Raw genomic sequence first — 14,000 nt, forward strand, 5'->3', positions numbered from 1 at the left:
GCATCTTTCAAAATATGGCTCTTAAATATCTCTCAAATTTAATCCCCATAATTCCTTTTTATGAATCCTTGCCCCATCCATACCAAAGTGCTTACCATTCACTAATAAAATCTTGAGCCTAGATGCATTTATTCAGTGTTTTCTTTTGAAATACCTATTCCTCTGTCCCCTCACCCTGAACCAAAAAAATTTCCAAGGCTATATCAAATGGTATCTCCTCTATGAAAATTTATAGGATAATCACATTTGGAAATTATCTTTATTTATCTAACATCACTTGCTTGCTTAAGAAGTGTCTACAATTTTACAAGTACATAACTTATCTTTCTACTAGATTATAAGTGTCTTAAGGACAGGATATTCTTTTAATCACATAATTTTTTCCTTATTTTTGTCTTAGCATAGCAATCACAACAGTGCCATGAACTATAAATGCAATTTTCTAAATAAGTATATAACTCAGCAAGCTCAAGAGAAAAAGCCAGTTTTAAAAAACAAATTTGGGAGTCAAAAGCACAAATTATTAAAACATTTAAAAAATGAGGACAAAATGATAGATGAAAGTAGTTTAATGTTTTGAGGATTTGTGTTTGGAGAAAATAAATTTAAATAAATTTAAGCAATATTTAAAATTCACATATTTAGTCACTTGTTCATTTATTCTACAAGTATTTATCATAAAATTAATGATTCTGTGCCAGGTACAGTTAGAAATGTGCAAATACAGTCATAAACAAGGCAGTAAATGTCTCTTTATTTAAAAATTTACATTCTAGCAAAGGAAACTAAATTTAAACCAGAAAAATAAGTATATAATGTAGTTTCCAGTATTAATAAATGTTATGAGAGAAATTAATGGGATAATAAGTAGCCTATTTTAAAAACATATATTTTATTGATTTCAGACAGGGAAAGGGATAGAGAGATAGAAACACCAATGAATCACCCTCCTGCATGACCCCTACTGGGGATCTAGCCTGAAATCCGGGCTATGCCTCGACCAGGAATCAAACCATGACCTCCTGGTTCATAAGTCTACACTCAACCACTGAGCCACACTGGCTGGGCAAAGTGGCCTATTTTTGACAAGCAAGAAAAGCTTTTTTTTGTTAAGGAGAGGGACATCCGAGCAGGGTCTGATATAAGTGATACAGCTACCTCTGCAAAAAGGTCTCAGAGAAGAGATTTCTAAGAAGAAGAAAGAAGAAAAGCAAAGGTCTTGAGGTAGGAAAGGCAAAAGGCTCAATGTGGTTAGAAAAAGTGCAGAATCAGGAGCAGTAGGAAAGAGATTGGAGAGCTGGGTAGGGAGCAGATCCTGTAGACCTCATAGGCCATAGAAAAGGCTTTGAATTTTCTTCTAAGTTTGGTGGGAAGTCTTTTGAGAGTTGTGATTATTGGAGAGCCAAAAATGCACTTACAGTTTTAAAAGATAACTCTGACATCTCTGAAAAGAATAACTTTTGAAGAATAAGAGGGGCAGCAATTAAGAGAAGTCATTTCAGTAGCTAAGAGGAGTTGATGGGGGATTAAGTAATATTGGCAATGGTAAAAAATGATCAATCAGGATTCATTTTTAAGGAGATTACAAGACATGATAATAGACTGTTTATAGAGTGAGGTTATAGGTTCACTCTATAAACAATTCCTTTTATCAGTTTACTACTCTAAAGTGTAATAAAATTTAACACAGTCAACATTTTAATACTTTCTATTTTTTTTAAAGCTAGCACAGAAATAACATTAGAGGAATAAAGGGTGATTATACAAATCACTTAAGAAAACATCTTAAAGAAGGTACAATTCTATTCTTTAAAGTGATTTTTAATAATAAAAATTATGTTTATACATTGAGGTTAATATCTATAATAATAAAAGCATAATATGCTAATTAGACTGGACATCCTTCCAGACATCCTTACGATGAAGCCACGGTGGTGGGGACCGAAGCAGAGGCGGCTGCCAAGGTGGGTAGGGGCCGAGGCAGAGGCAGCTGCCATGGTGGGCAGGGCCCAAGGCAGAGGCGGGGGCCAAACCCCTTGCACGAATTTTGTGCATCGGGCCTCTAGCATTATAATAATGTTATAACAGAAATACATATATTATGTTATTTGGAAGATACATTGCTAAAAATTGTCTACATTTGTCAACCTTTGAGAAATCTTTAATAAATAACCTAAATTAATAATCATCACATACAAAAAAAAAAAAAAAACATAAGCAAAGAACCTACTTTTCTTTTCTAGTTGCTTCACATGGTGTGAATTTAAGAGCATTCATTCATTCCTTCAGACAAAATGGATGGGGATTTTATTTTTTAACAGAAAATGAATTATAATGCCACAATCTGCTAAATTTTGCCTTCTCATGATGTCTGCAAGAATTTTTCTAAAGCATATCCATAAATCCACTGGATTGCTTCTTTTTACAAACATGTTCAAAACAAAAAGAATTGATAGTAAATTATTTCTATTACTCATCTTTTTACAAGTATAAGTCCTAGTCAATAGAGCTTATTTAAATATGTTAATAGCAATATTTTTCATAAAGACATGTAATTTTCTGTCATACGTAAAACCTTTTTCAATATTTTTATTTTTTTAGACACAGTTTGTACCCCTTTATTTTCCTTTTGCTACTTGACAATTTCTCAACTTTGTTTTATAGTTTATTTTATATTGATTAGCTTCTATTTTTATCTTTTAATATTTCCTAGAGTTTTGTTGTGCATAGCTTTATTTGACTCCTCGGTGTTCTGTCTGTAAGGTTCTCCTTGCCAGTTTTAATGGTCCATAATTTCCATTGGAAAGTCTGCTGCCAGATCCTTCCATTTCTAGTGTTAATGGCTGCTCTTGAGAACCTGCCCTGCCCTCCATCATCTAATTTGAGTCAATGAGGGGGCAGACAAACAGATGGTTGGCAAAGGATGGGATGATTCACTGTTTGAAATCATGGTGAAACATTTTTGAAATTGGTGAGGGAGAGAGAAGCCTGACATTTGACAGAGCCATGTAAATTCCAGACAAAGTTCAGTTTAATTTTGACTGTTATTTTCCAGATGTAGTGATCATATGATTACAATTTTAAGATTATATCAAGAATATACCTTTTCCCGAATGCACACTAATCATTTTAGCAAAATTAGTTTGTTGTCGTGTCCATGTTAGAACTATTTTTGAAGTTACCTTGTTGTCCTAACTTATGTCTTTGTGCTTTCCATGACTAATTGAGTATCTCCTCTAATTCCACTCATGTGAAGCTTACCTTTTTTGCATAATCTTTCCCCCATGTCATGAAACTGATTTCTTCACAAATTACGGCTGCAATGAACCTCAAACTACTTTTAAGAGAATAAGTAAGCTATGTATATTTCAGTTGTATTCCATTTATATTTTAGTGCCACAAATTTATGGCATGAGACTATATAACTAAAAAGTACTTATCGTGGAACTAAATCATTGTGAAAATATAAAGAGAATGATAAAACAATAAAATGTAGAATACAGATATTTAGAATATAAAATATCCTTATAAGTTGTTTACAGGCATTTTTAATTGAAATAAAATAGAATAAAAGAAATAATAAAGTCATCATAATGAGTTGATATCATAGTCCTTGCATTCTAGACAGGAGCAATATCAACTCCCTGGGGACAAAAATTGGATCGGTAGGGTATAAAAGGCTTCAGATATTACAATGCTTTGTAGCTCTCCAAAGGGCCACATTACATAAGCAGATATACAGAATTCTGCGACATTAAAATGTTGTGAGATGAGGGATTAGAAAAAAAGTATTTTGAAAGGTTCCTTAGGGGAATAAAATATTTTTTAAAAGTTTGAGAAACACTGTTATAGATAAGTCAGGTCTTTCTTTGTGATGACAAATGATAGTTTTATGGTCAACCTTCCAAGCCATTTCCTTGTATCTATAATTATAAATGCCTATCATGTAGTTTGTCAACATGATACATTGAACATCAAATAATATTCACCAAATCTATGAACCTAATTGCATAATTTTCTTTGCAATAAGAATATTTTAAAGTTAAATTATAGAAAATGCCATCGATGAAATGATGCAAAAGTCATAAGAAAGGAGAGACTAAGCAGTGTTGAAGCATATACATGTGTAGAGTGTTTCACATATTGGAAGGTTTCTGAAAGCCGTTCCACCTGGGATTTTCCTGAAGGCATTTCTTAGCACTGAAAGTAGTGAGAGTTGTGCTTCCTATACTTTCTTCATTGCCAATACTAATGTGATAGCAAAATTAATGAATGCAATAGCAAAAATAAGCAAAATGAGGAAAAGAACACTAGAAATAGAGCGGATCAGTTCTACAATTGTGTAAACAGAAAGCATATGTGCGTGCACAGCATTACAAGTAAGTGCCTTATTATATTGCTTGAATATTTTTTATTGTATGCACTACAGGTATTTTAATCATAAGCCAATTTGGAGAGTATAGAAGCAGTTCAAGTATAAGGAAAAGATGATGAAAATTGTTGTTTATTTTGAGTGCTATAGTGAAGTCAGGGTTAAGAAAAATAAACACATTGGGATTTTAGAGAAAGATTATTGGTGACCTTTTAAAAATTCAGTTTTATTAGAGTGGTTGGGCCAAAGCAAGATTACAAGGCCCTTGTCCATAGTATACCAAATTATGTTGATTTGTTTTAGTAAATTTCTAGAACATAAAAAAAAAACACATGATGCAATACTTAATTTTGTTTGTTATTAATATAGTACTTCAACCATGTGTAGGAAATATGTGTGTGTGTTGTATACAAAACAGATATTTTTTAAATTTAAAGAAATTTCATAGGGATGAAGGTCTAATGTGACTTGTTATTTTAATAAATTAGTGTTATACAGGAAAACAGGAAGGATATTTGAGCAAATAATAGGTGGTAAGGAAATTAATTTTAGGATTGTCAGTGCCTGGAATATCTCCACAAAGTAACAGACAGGTTGAATATAAACTATGCTCTGTCCAATTTGCCTTACACAGCTTTGGAATTTATTGTGCATACAAAGCAATAGAAAGCTTTGGGGAATTAGTGACATAGTTAGGGTTAAACAACTAATTAAATTTACTGCTCAGTCAGCTAAATTAGAGTTCAAGTGAATGTACATATATTTTTGAACAGCATTCCTATGATATAACATTATATTCTTTGCATTTCTAATTTCTTGTTCTCAACTGTGCTGTTTTGGGGCATATTTTTAGTTTTTAAATAAGGTTAAAAATCATTGGGGACTACTTTGCTTAGGCAGCTTTATAAATTTAATTTTTAAAATTTGCACATTATATTTGTGAATGGTTATCCCGTTGTCTTCCCAAATTATATCAATCATAAGGTATCACAGATTAATTCAAAATAGCTGATTAATAGTTAAATAATATTGAAGAAAGTTGTAGTTGTACAAATTTAAAATCAGATGGGATGGAAAATATAAAAGGGAATTAGATGGAAATTATATAAATGAAAATGCCAGCAATAGAGATGGAGAATATCTTCAATGTGATAATTAATAGAATCAAAACAACCCAAACATCCAATGTAAGAATCAATGAACTTGAAGATAAGCCAATACAAATTATTAAAATTTAAAAGCAAGGAGAAAAAAAATAGTTTTAAAAAAAGGAAGAAAGAAAAGAAAAGGAATAAAGAACATCAGAATAGAATATTCAAGATTTGTGAGACAATATCAAGCATTTTAATATATGTACAATTAATACCCGAAGGAGAAGAAAGAGAAAACAGCCCAGCTATTGTGGCTCAGTGGTTGAGCATAGACCTATGAACCAAGAGGTAATGGTTTGATTCCGTGTCAGGGCACCTGCCTGGGTTGTGGGCTCAATCCCCATTGTGGGGCATGAAGGAGGCAGCCAATCAATGATTCTCTCTCATCATTAATGTTCCTATCTCCATCCCTCTCCCTTCCTCTCTGAAATCAATTTAAAATATGTTGAAAAAAAGAGAAAGAGGGAACAGTGGGTAAGAAATACATAAAGAAATAATGGCCTAGAATTTTACAAATTAAATGACAGACACAAAATCATACATCAAAGATGCCCAGAGAATACCTGTGAAGATAAAATCTAAAACATAACCGTACCTCAACATTACACATTCAAATTGCTGAACAGAAAAGACAAATAGAAAATATTGAAGGCAGCCCATGGAGGAGGGCAGAAAAAGCACTACTTTCAGAGGAAAAAGTCTTCTCTTTACTTTTTTTAATAGATTTTTCTCTTTTTTTAATGATTTAAAAAAAATTATTTCAGAGAGGAAGGAAGAGGGAGAGAGAGATAGAAACATCAATTATGAGAGAGAATCATTGACCGGCTGCCTCCTACACACCTTTACCTGGAATTGAATCATTACCTTTTTTATTGTTTGAAGTATTACAAATAGTAGTACATATGTCTCCTTTTTTTCCCCCATTGACCTCCCCCCGGCCTCCCCTACCCTCCAGTACATGCCTCACCTGCCCACCCACCCCAGTGTCTTATATCCATTGGTTATGTTTATATGCATGCGTACAAGTCCTTCGGTTGATCTCTTACAGCCCCCGCCCCGCCCGCCACCTCCCCTGCTTTCCCACTGTAGTTTGACAGTCTGTTCAATGCTTCTTTGCCTCTGTATCTATTTTTTCCCCCATTTCTTTCCTTTAAAAAATCTTGCCTCTGCAGACTAGAAATAAACATATAGTAACAAAAAAATGTTTGAGTCCCAATTTCAATGTCCAACAGTTCTGAGTCCCCATTTCAATGTCAAACAGTTCCTTATGTCTACATGTCAGCAATCATTACCTTTTGGTTCATAGGTCAACGCTCAACCACTGAGCCACGCCGGCGGGGCATAACAGTCTTCTCTTTAGAATCAATGGAGACCAGGAGACAATGGATTGACAAGTTTAAAGTATAAAGAGCCCTAGCCAGTGTGGCTCAGTTGGTTGGGCAACGTCCTTTGCACTGAAAGGTTGCTGCCCCAGTCAGGGCACATGCCTAGGTTACAGGCTGATTCCAATGGGGGGCATGAAGGAGGCAGCCTATAGATGTTCCACTCTCACTTCAAAGTTTCTCTCTCTCTCTCCCTCTCCCTTTCTCTCTTAAAATCAGTAAAATGTCTTTAAAAAAATAAAGTACTAAAAAAAGAAACTGTCAGCTCAGTACTCTACATCCAGAAAAATTATGTGTCAAAATTGAAGGAATAATAAAAGGCATTCACAGACAAAAATAACTAAAGGAGTTTATTGCAATAAAATTAACCTATAAGAACGTTTAAGAAAAATCACCAAACAGTAATATCAGAAGGCTAAAAACATTGATCTATATAAAAAATAAAAATAGAATAAATGAAGGTAAAATTAAATTCACTTTTTATCATTTTAGTAGCTCTAAAGTTATCTTACCGTGTAAAAGAAAATATTAGCCATTCATTAGTGTTCATAATATTAAAATAGAATATATAACAAAAATGGCATAAAGGATGGGTGAAGGAGCAGAAATATGTGATTGTGAAAACTATACACAATATAAAGTGGGATATTATTATGTGAAGATAGACTTTGCTTAATCAAAGATATATATTATCATTTTTTTGAAAACCACTATTCAATTTTTTAAAAATGAATAAGTAATAAGTAAGTAAGAGATAAAATAATTGAAAAATCTTAAATTTGTAAAAAAGGCAGAAAAGGAGGTAAAGACAGAAAGAAAAGATAGATAACTTTACAACAGTTAAAAAGATGACACATTTCAATTTAACCATATAAATAATGTTAATAAATATGAATGGCTTAAACACACAAGTTAATGAAAGGGGAATGTTAGTTTGGAGAAAAAGCAAACCAACTTTAAGCAGAAAGACACAGTAGCCAAGTTAAATATAAAAGGATATAAACAGATATACCATGAAAGCATTAACCAAAAGACTGCTTGGGTTATCTAGATTAATTTCAGACAAAGATAACTTTAGAACAAGGAAGATTATCATTTATAAAGAGAGGTAAGACAAAATGAAATTCTCTAGGACCTACCATTCTAAATATTAATGTCCCTAACAACAGAAGTTCAAAATATATAAAGCTAAAACTAATGAAACTGAAAAGAAAAATTCACAATTGTAGTTGAAAACTTAAGCAGTCCTTATAAAAATTGATATACAAGTAGTAAATGATGGTACAAAAAATCAGTATAGTGGAGATTAAGAATGTCATCAAACAATCTAAAATAAAATTTATTAAAACTCCACCCAACAACAGGAAAATATACATTATTTTCAAATGCAGAAGGTACATTTCCCAAGGTAGACTATATTCTGGATGATAAAATAAACCTCAACACACTTTAAAAGAATATAAGTTATATGAAATACACTCTCAGACCATGATGAAATTAACTCAGAATTCAATAACAGAAATGCATCTGGAAAATATGTAAAATTTAGAAATTGAACAATATATCCACATATAACTCACATATCAAAGGAATCTGAGAGAAAAATTAAAATACTTTGAACTGAATAAAAATAAATCAGCTGAAGCTAAAATTTATAAGAAATTAATAGCATTAAATGTTGTTAGAAACAGAAAAGGTCAATATCAATAAACTAAGACCCAGCATTAAGAAACTATAAAAAGGGAAAATTAAGCCAAAGCAAGCAGAAAGGAAATAAAAATATTAAAGTAGAATTCAATAAAATTAAAAACAAAAAAACAATCTATCTATATAATAGAGGAATATGCAAATTAGCCAGGATGCCGTAACATCACGACCAAACAGCAGGAACCTGAGGCTGCATGTCTCCTGACTGAGGCGAGGGACCTCAGGACGCACCCTCTGCCTGGCGGGGCTTGACGGGGGACCTCAGGATGCGCGCCCCCCCAACCCGGCGCCAGCCTGGGAGACCTCATGCCACACCCCCAGCCCCAGCACCAGACGAGGGACCCCAGGCTGTGCCCCCTGCCTGGCAGGGCTTGATGGGGACCTCAGGCCGCACCCCCCCACCCTGGCGCATGGCTGGGGAATCTGAGGCTGTGCTGCCCGCCTGGAGGGCTTGATGGGGGTGGGGCCCACCAGTCTGAGTCTCACCCAATGGGGGTAGGGCCTGTCGGGTCTGGGTCTTCTTCGAAGCACATGCAGGTGGTGGGTGGGGACCTGACTCTAGGTCCTGCGGCACACCCCAGACTCTGATAGGAGGGAGATTTTCACATACATTTCATTAATTTTCTTTCATCTCTGACACTTTGATTATAAAGGGCAAATAGGAATATTAAAATATTTCCTCTAGCCCTAACCAGTTTGGCTCAGTGGATAGACCGTCGGCCTGCAGACTGAAGGGCCACAGGTTCAATTCCGGTCAAGGGCATGTACCTTGGTTGCAGGCACATCCCCGTTGGAGGGTGTGCAAGAGGCAGCTGATCAACGTTTCTCTCTCATCGATGTTTCTGTCTATCTCTCTCCCTTCCTCTCTGTAAAAAATCAATGAAATATATTTTTTAAAAATATTTCTTCTAATTAATTCCCTTTTAATGTGCATGAATTTCATGTACCGGGCCACTAGTAATTAATAAATTTAGAAGCTTGTTCCTTGAAAAGATCTATAAGCTTTATTAATATCTGAAAACCTTGATTAAAAAAAAAACACAGGGAAGCCCGGCCAGCATGGCTCAGTGGTTGAATGTGAACCTATGAACCAGGAGGCCATGGTTAGATTCCTGGTCAGGGCATATGCCGAGGTTGTGGGCTCCATCCCCAGTGTGGGGCATGCAGGAGGCAGCCAATTAGTGATTCTTTCTCATCATTGCTCTTTCTCTCTCTCTCTAAGGGTCTATTTGAATTAAAGAATAATTCTCCTAGATTAATAGTTTAAACACACACACACACACACACACACACACAAAAAAAAAACCCAAAACAGTAAGAATAAAGAAAATGTGACTAATATTAAAAATCTTGGCTTAACACTTTTAGAATATCACCAATTCCACCATCAATACCAGAATGCGTATTTTTTTTCCAAGTGCACATAAAACATTCCCCAATATAGTCTACATGATAGGCCATAAAACAAATTTAATAGGATTTGTGTTATGCAGAATGAGTATAGTGACTACATACTTTCACCTAAGAATGCAACAAGGCAAAAATGCCTCCTTCAACTATTTGTATTGACTACTGTACTCATAGCCTTAGTTGTGCATTAACATAAGACAAAGAAATAAAAGGCATGCATTGGAACAGAAGAAATAACATGGCATTTACTTAGAGAAGGCATATTCTTATACATATAAAATCCTAGGAATATATAAGAATACCACTAGAACTAATAAAGCTGGTTCTAAAAGCAAAGAATGTAAGGTAATCAAACAATTTTGAAAATAACAACTTTGGAAGATTTAACAAGTTTCTAAAAAACTAAGGTAATCAAGATAGTGAGATGTTGGTAATGAGCATCCTTTAATCTTAAACAATATCTGTAGGCTCAATTCAATTTTGACAATGGTACCAAATAATTCAATGGAGAAAACATAATCTAGATATCTAAGTGAAAAACGTATTTATCAACCATTCTCCTTATACATACACAAAAAAGAAAGAAAAAATTCTTCATAAATTTTGAGTAAGCAAATACTGGATAGGAAAAACTCATTAATTATTACAGAAAAATAATAACTTGTATTTAACAAATTTAAAATATTATGCTCTTAAAAAACATTGTTAAGAAAATGTAAAGTATAGCCACTGCTTGGGAAACAATATTCATAGTACATATAACTGACAAAATTTTATATTCAAAATATAAAAAAACACGCAACTGAGCCATATTAGAAGGGCAAAATATAAGAAATAACCCTTCAAAAAAGATAAAATATAAATGAACAATAAGCACATGGAAATATGCTCAATATCATTAGTCATCAAGAAATTGCAAGTTAAAACCAAATGAGAAACTATTACACACTCAAAGGAATGCCAAAGACAAACAACCAAAATAAAACAAAACAAAAAAACAAAATTCTGAGAATCAATTAATAGTGAAGAAGTGGAGCAACTGGAAGTCTCATACAATTCTGATGGAAGCAAAGATGTGCCAAAAGTTCACACATTTTAGAGAGCTGTTTGCCAATCTATATATATATATAATAGAGAAATATGCTAATTAACTGGGATGCTGTAATAGGTCGACCTGACAGGAGGAGGTTGCACATGCAGTGTCGGGAGACGGGGGACAGCAGGGGCCTCCGTGTGCCTGCCCTGGGGGAGGGCCTGATCAGCAGTGGCTTTGGCTGCTTCTAAGGCCAGAAAGGGAGGCAGGGCCGGACCGGCAACTCGAGGTTGGGTGGCATCACGATTTCGAATCGCACGCTGGGCTCCTAGTTTCTTATAAAATTAAACCTATCCTTCTCCTATAACTTCACAATTCCACTCCTGGGTATTTACTTAACATAAATGAAAACATATGTCATTTTCTATCTTTAAAAAAGTAAAAAAAAATAATAAAACCTTATAAATGAAATAAAAACTTGTGTATGAATACACAAAGGAGCTTTATTCACAACAGTAAAAAACTGCTTAAACTCAAATGTCTATCATGAGGTGAGTGATAAAAAATTATGGTAAACTCATACAATGGAATACATGTAATTTATTGCAACTCAGGGAAAAGAAAGAGGGAAGTACTGACATACAACACATGGATGAATCTCAGGTTCACTATACTGACTGAAATTAGTCAGACACTAAAGAATGCGTATTGTATGATACCACTGATGCAAAATTCTAGTTGAAGCCAAGCAATTTAGAGACAGAGAGCAGCTCAGTGATTTAGGGGATTAGATTGAGAGGAGGGGTTCACTAGTTTGGGAATCAAAGGAACTCTATGGGTTGATAAAGATATTCTATATTAATTGTTGTGATAGTTACATTTGTGCAAATCTATTCAGTATGCTTAAAATGAGTGCATTTTTATATGTATACTAGAGGCCCAGTGCATGAAATTCATGCAGTCCGGGACCCCCTCTTGCAGACCGGGAGCCCCTCAATCAATCACCCCAAAGATGTAGGCCCCACCCACCAGCCCGCGATTGATGGCCCCACCCCCCAGTTGATCACCCCACTGGCCGGTGGCCTGGGCCTCCCTCTGCGGGGTGATCATGGGGCGATGGTGAAGCCCCCCCCCGAACAATTGCATCGCACCCACCTTGAGAGGCCTGGTGCCAGTATGTGTCATAGCATAGTCATCCAGATGGTCATTCTGCACTTCTGCTGTTCGGCCATTTGGTCGATTTGCATATTATACTTTTATTATTATAGATTATTATAGACTAGTGGCCTGGTGCACGAAATTCGTACATGGGGGAGGGGGTCCCTCAGCCTGGCCTGCACCCTCTCCAATCTGGGATCCATCTCGAAATCCAGCACCACTGACTCCTAAGCGCTCACCTGCCTGCCTGCCTGATGCCCCTAACTGTTCCCCTGCTGGCCTGATGGCCCTAACTGCTCTCCCCTCCTTGTCTGATCCCCTAACTGCCTATCTGCTCTCCTCTCCTGGCCTAAACCCCGTAACTGCCTATGTGCTCGCCCTTCCTCTCTGCGCCTTCAGACCCCGGTGCAGGAGTGTTGAGAGCTCTCCGCTGAGGCCCCGCCCCTGTCCTGATGCCCCCCTCCAGGCTGGGCAGCGCCGCGGGCCTGCACGCGCTTCTGCCAGGGGAGGCCCATCCTGACACCCCTCTCCGGTCCGTGCAACGTCGTGGGCACACGCTCTGCAGGGGGGCTGCTGCGGCCCATCCTGACGCCCCTGTCCAGGCCGGGTGGCTCCGCGGGCCTGCGCGCGCTTCTGCTGGGGGCCGCCCCCGGCGGCAGTCTCTTGTCCTGGTGGTGCAAGTCCCGGCCCCCCAGCTCCTGTGTGTGCACACCTTTGACTGGTTGTGATTCGGACACTGTAAAGAACAAATTAGCATATTCCCTCTTTATTATATAGGATTAGAGCTCAATATGGTTGACTTTAAGATTAAACAAACATACTGAAGTGATGAAAGGCTTTACAAATTGGTAAGACTTAGTATTTCCTGAGCAATTTGACAATTGCCCTGATACTTGGTTTTCAAGGTTCTTACCAATTTCATTAATATGAAATGCAATGATGTACAGTGCATATAAGAAGGGGAACAAGCAATGCTGGTTCACTATTCTCATCCACTCTCCCACGAACTTACCAATATAGAAATAGTCTAGTCATAGAAATTGTGGTTCCTGTACTTTTGTTATGATTTTCTAATACATTTTACAAGTCATTTATCACAATTCTGTCCCTAGGGCATTAGACCACAGTTATCATTATTAAAAAGAGAGTTTTTGTTTGTTTTGTTGTTGTTTTTAATTCAGGAAACATGGATGTAACCTGTAGATTCGATAAGCTAAACATTATTTTATAGATTTAGCAAGCATTTGTGTTTTTCTTTTAATATATTTTTATTGATTTCAGAGAGGAAAGGAGAGGGAGAGAAAGATAGAAGCATCAATGATGAGAGAGAATCATTGACCAGCTGCCTCCTGCATGCCCCACACTAGGGATCGAGCCTGAAACCTGGGCACGTGCCCTGACCAGGAATCAAACCATGACCTTCTGGTTCATAGGTTGACGCTCAACCACTGGGCCATGCCAGCTGGGCTAGCAAGCATTTGTTGAATTGATTTAAATTTTCATAGTCATATTCTAAGAAATCTGAGTCTATTCATTTACTGATTTTAATATTTTTCATTAAATGTTTTGTATACATTTCATTAAATGTCTTGCAGTGATATTAAAATAAAAAATACATAATTACACTCTCATTAAACTAACATTTTACAAAACTAGTGGAGATATAATTAGAAAATTTAATAGGAGAGTTCACAATAGGATAATTTGAATATTGTCTGAGTGGCAGTTTATCATCTAGTTACTTCTGACTTTTCTATTCTTTTGACTTAGCAAAACCTCATCAGTTT

This window comes from Cnephaeus nilssonii (genome assembly GCF_951640355.1).
Source record: "Cnephaeus nilssonii genome assembly, chromosome: 10".
Classification (NCBI taxonomy): domain Eukaryota; kingdom Metazoa; phylum Chordata; class Mammalia; order Chiroptera; family Vespertilionidae; genus Cnephaeus; species Cnephaeus nilssonii.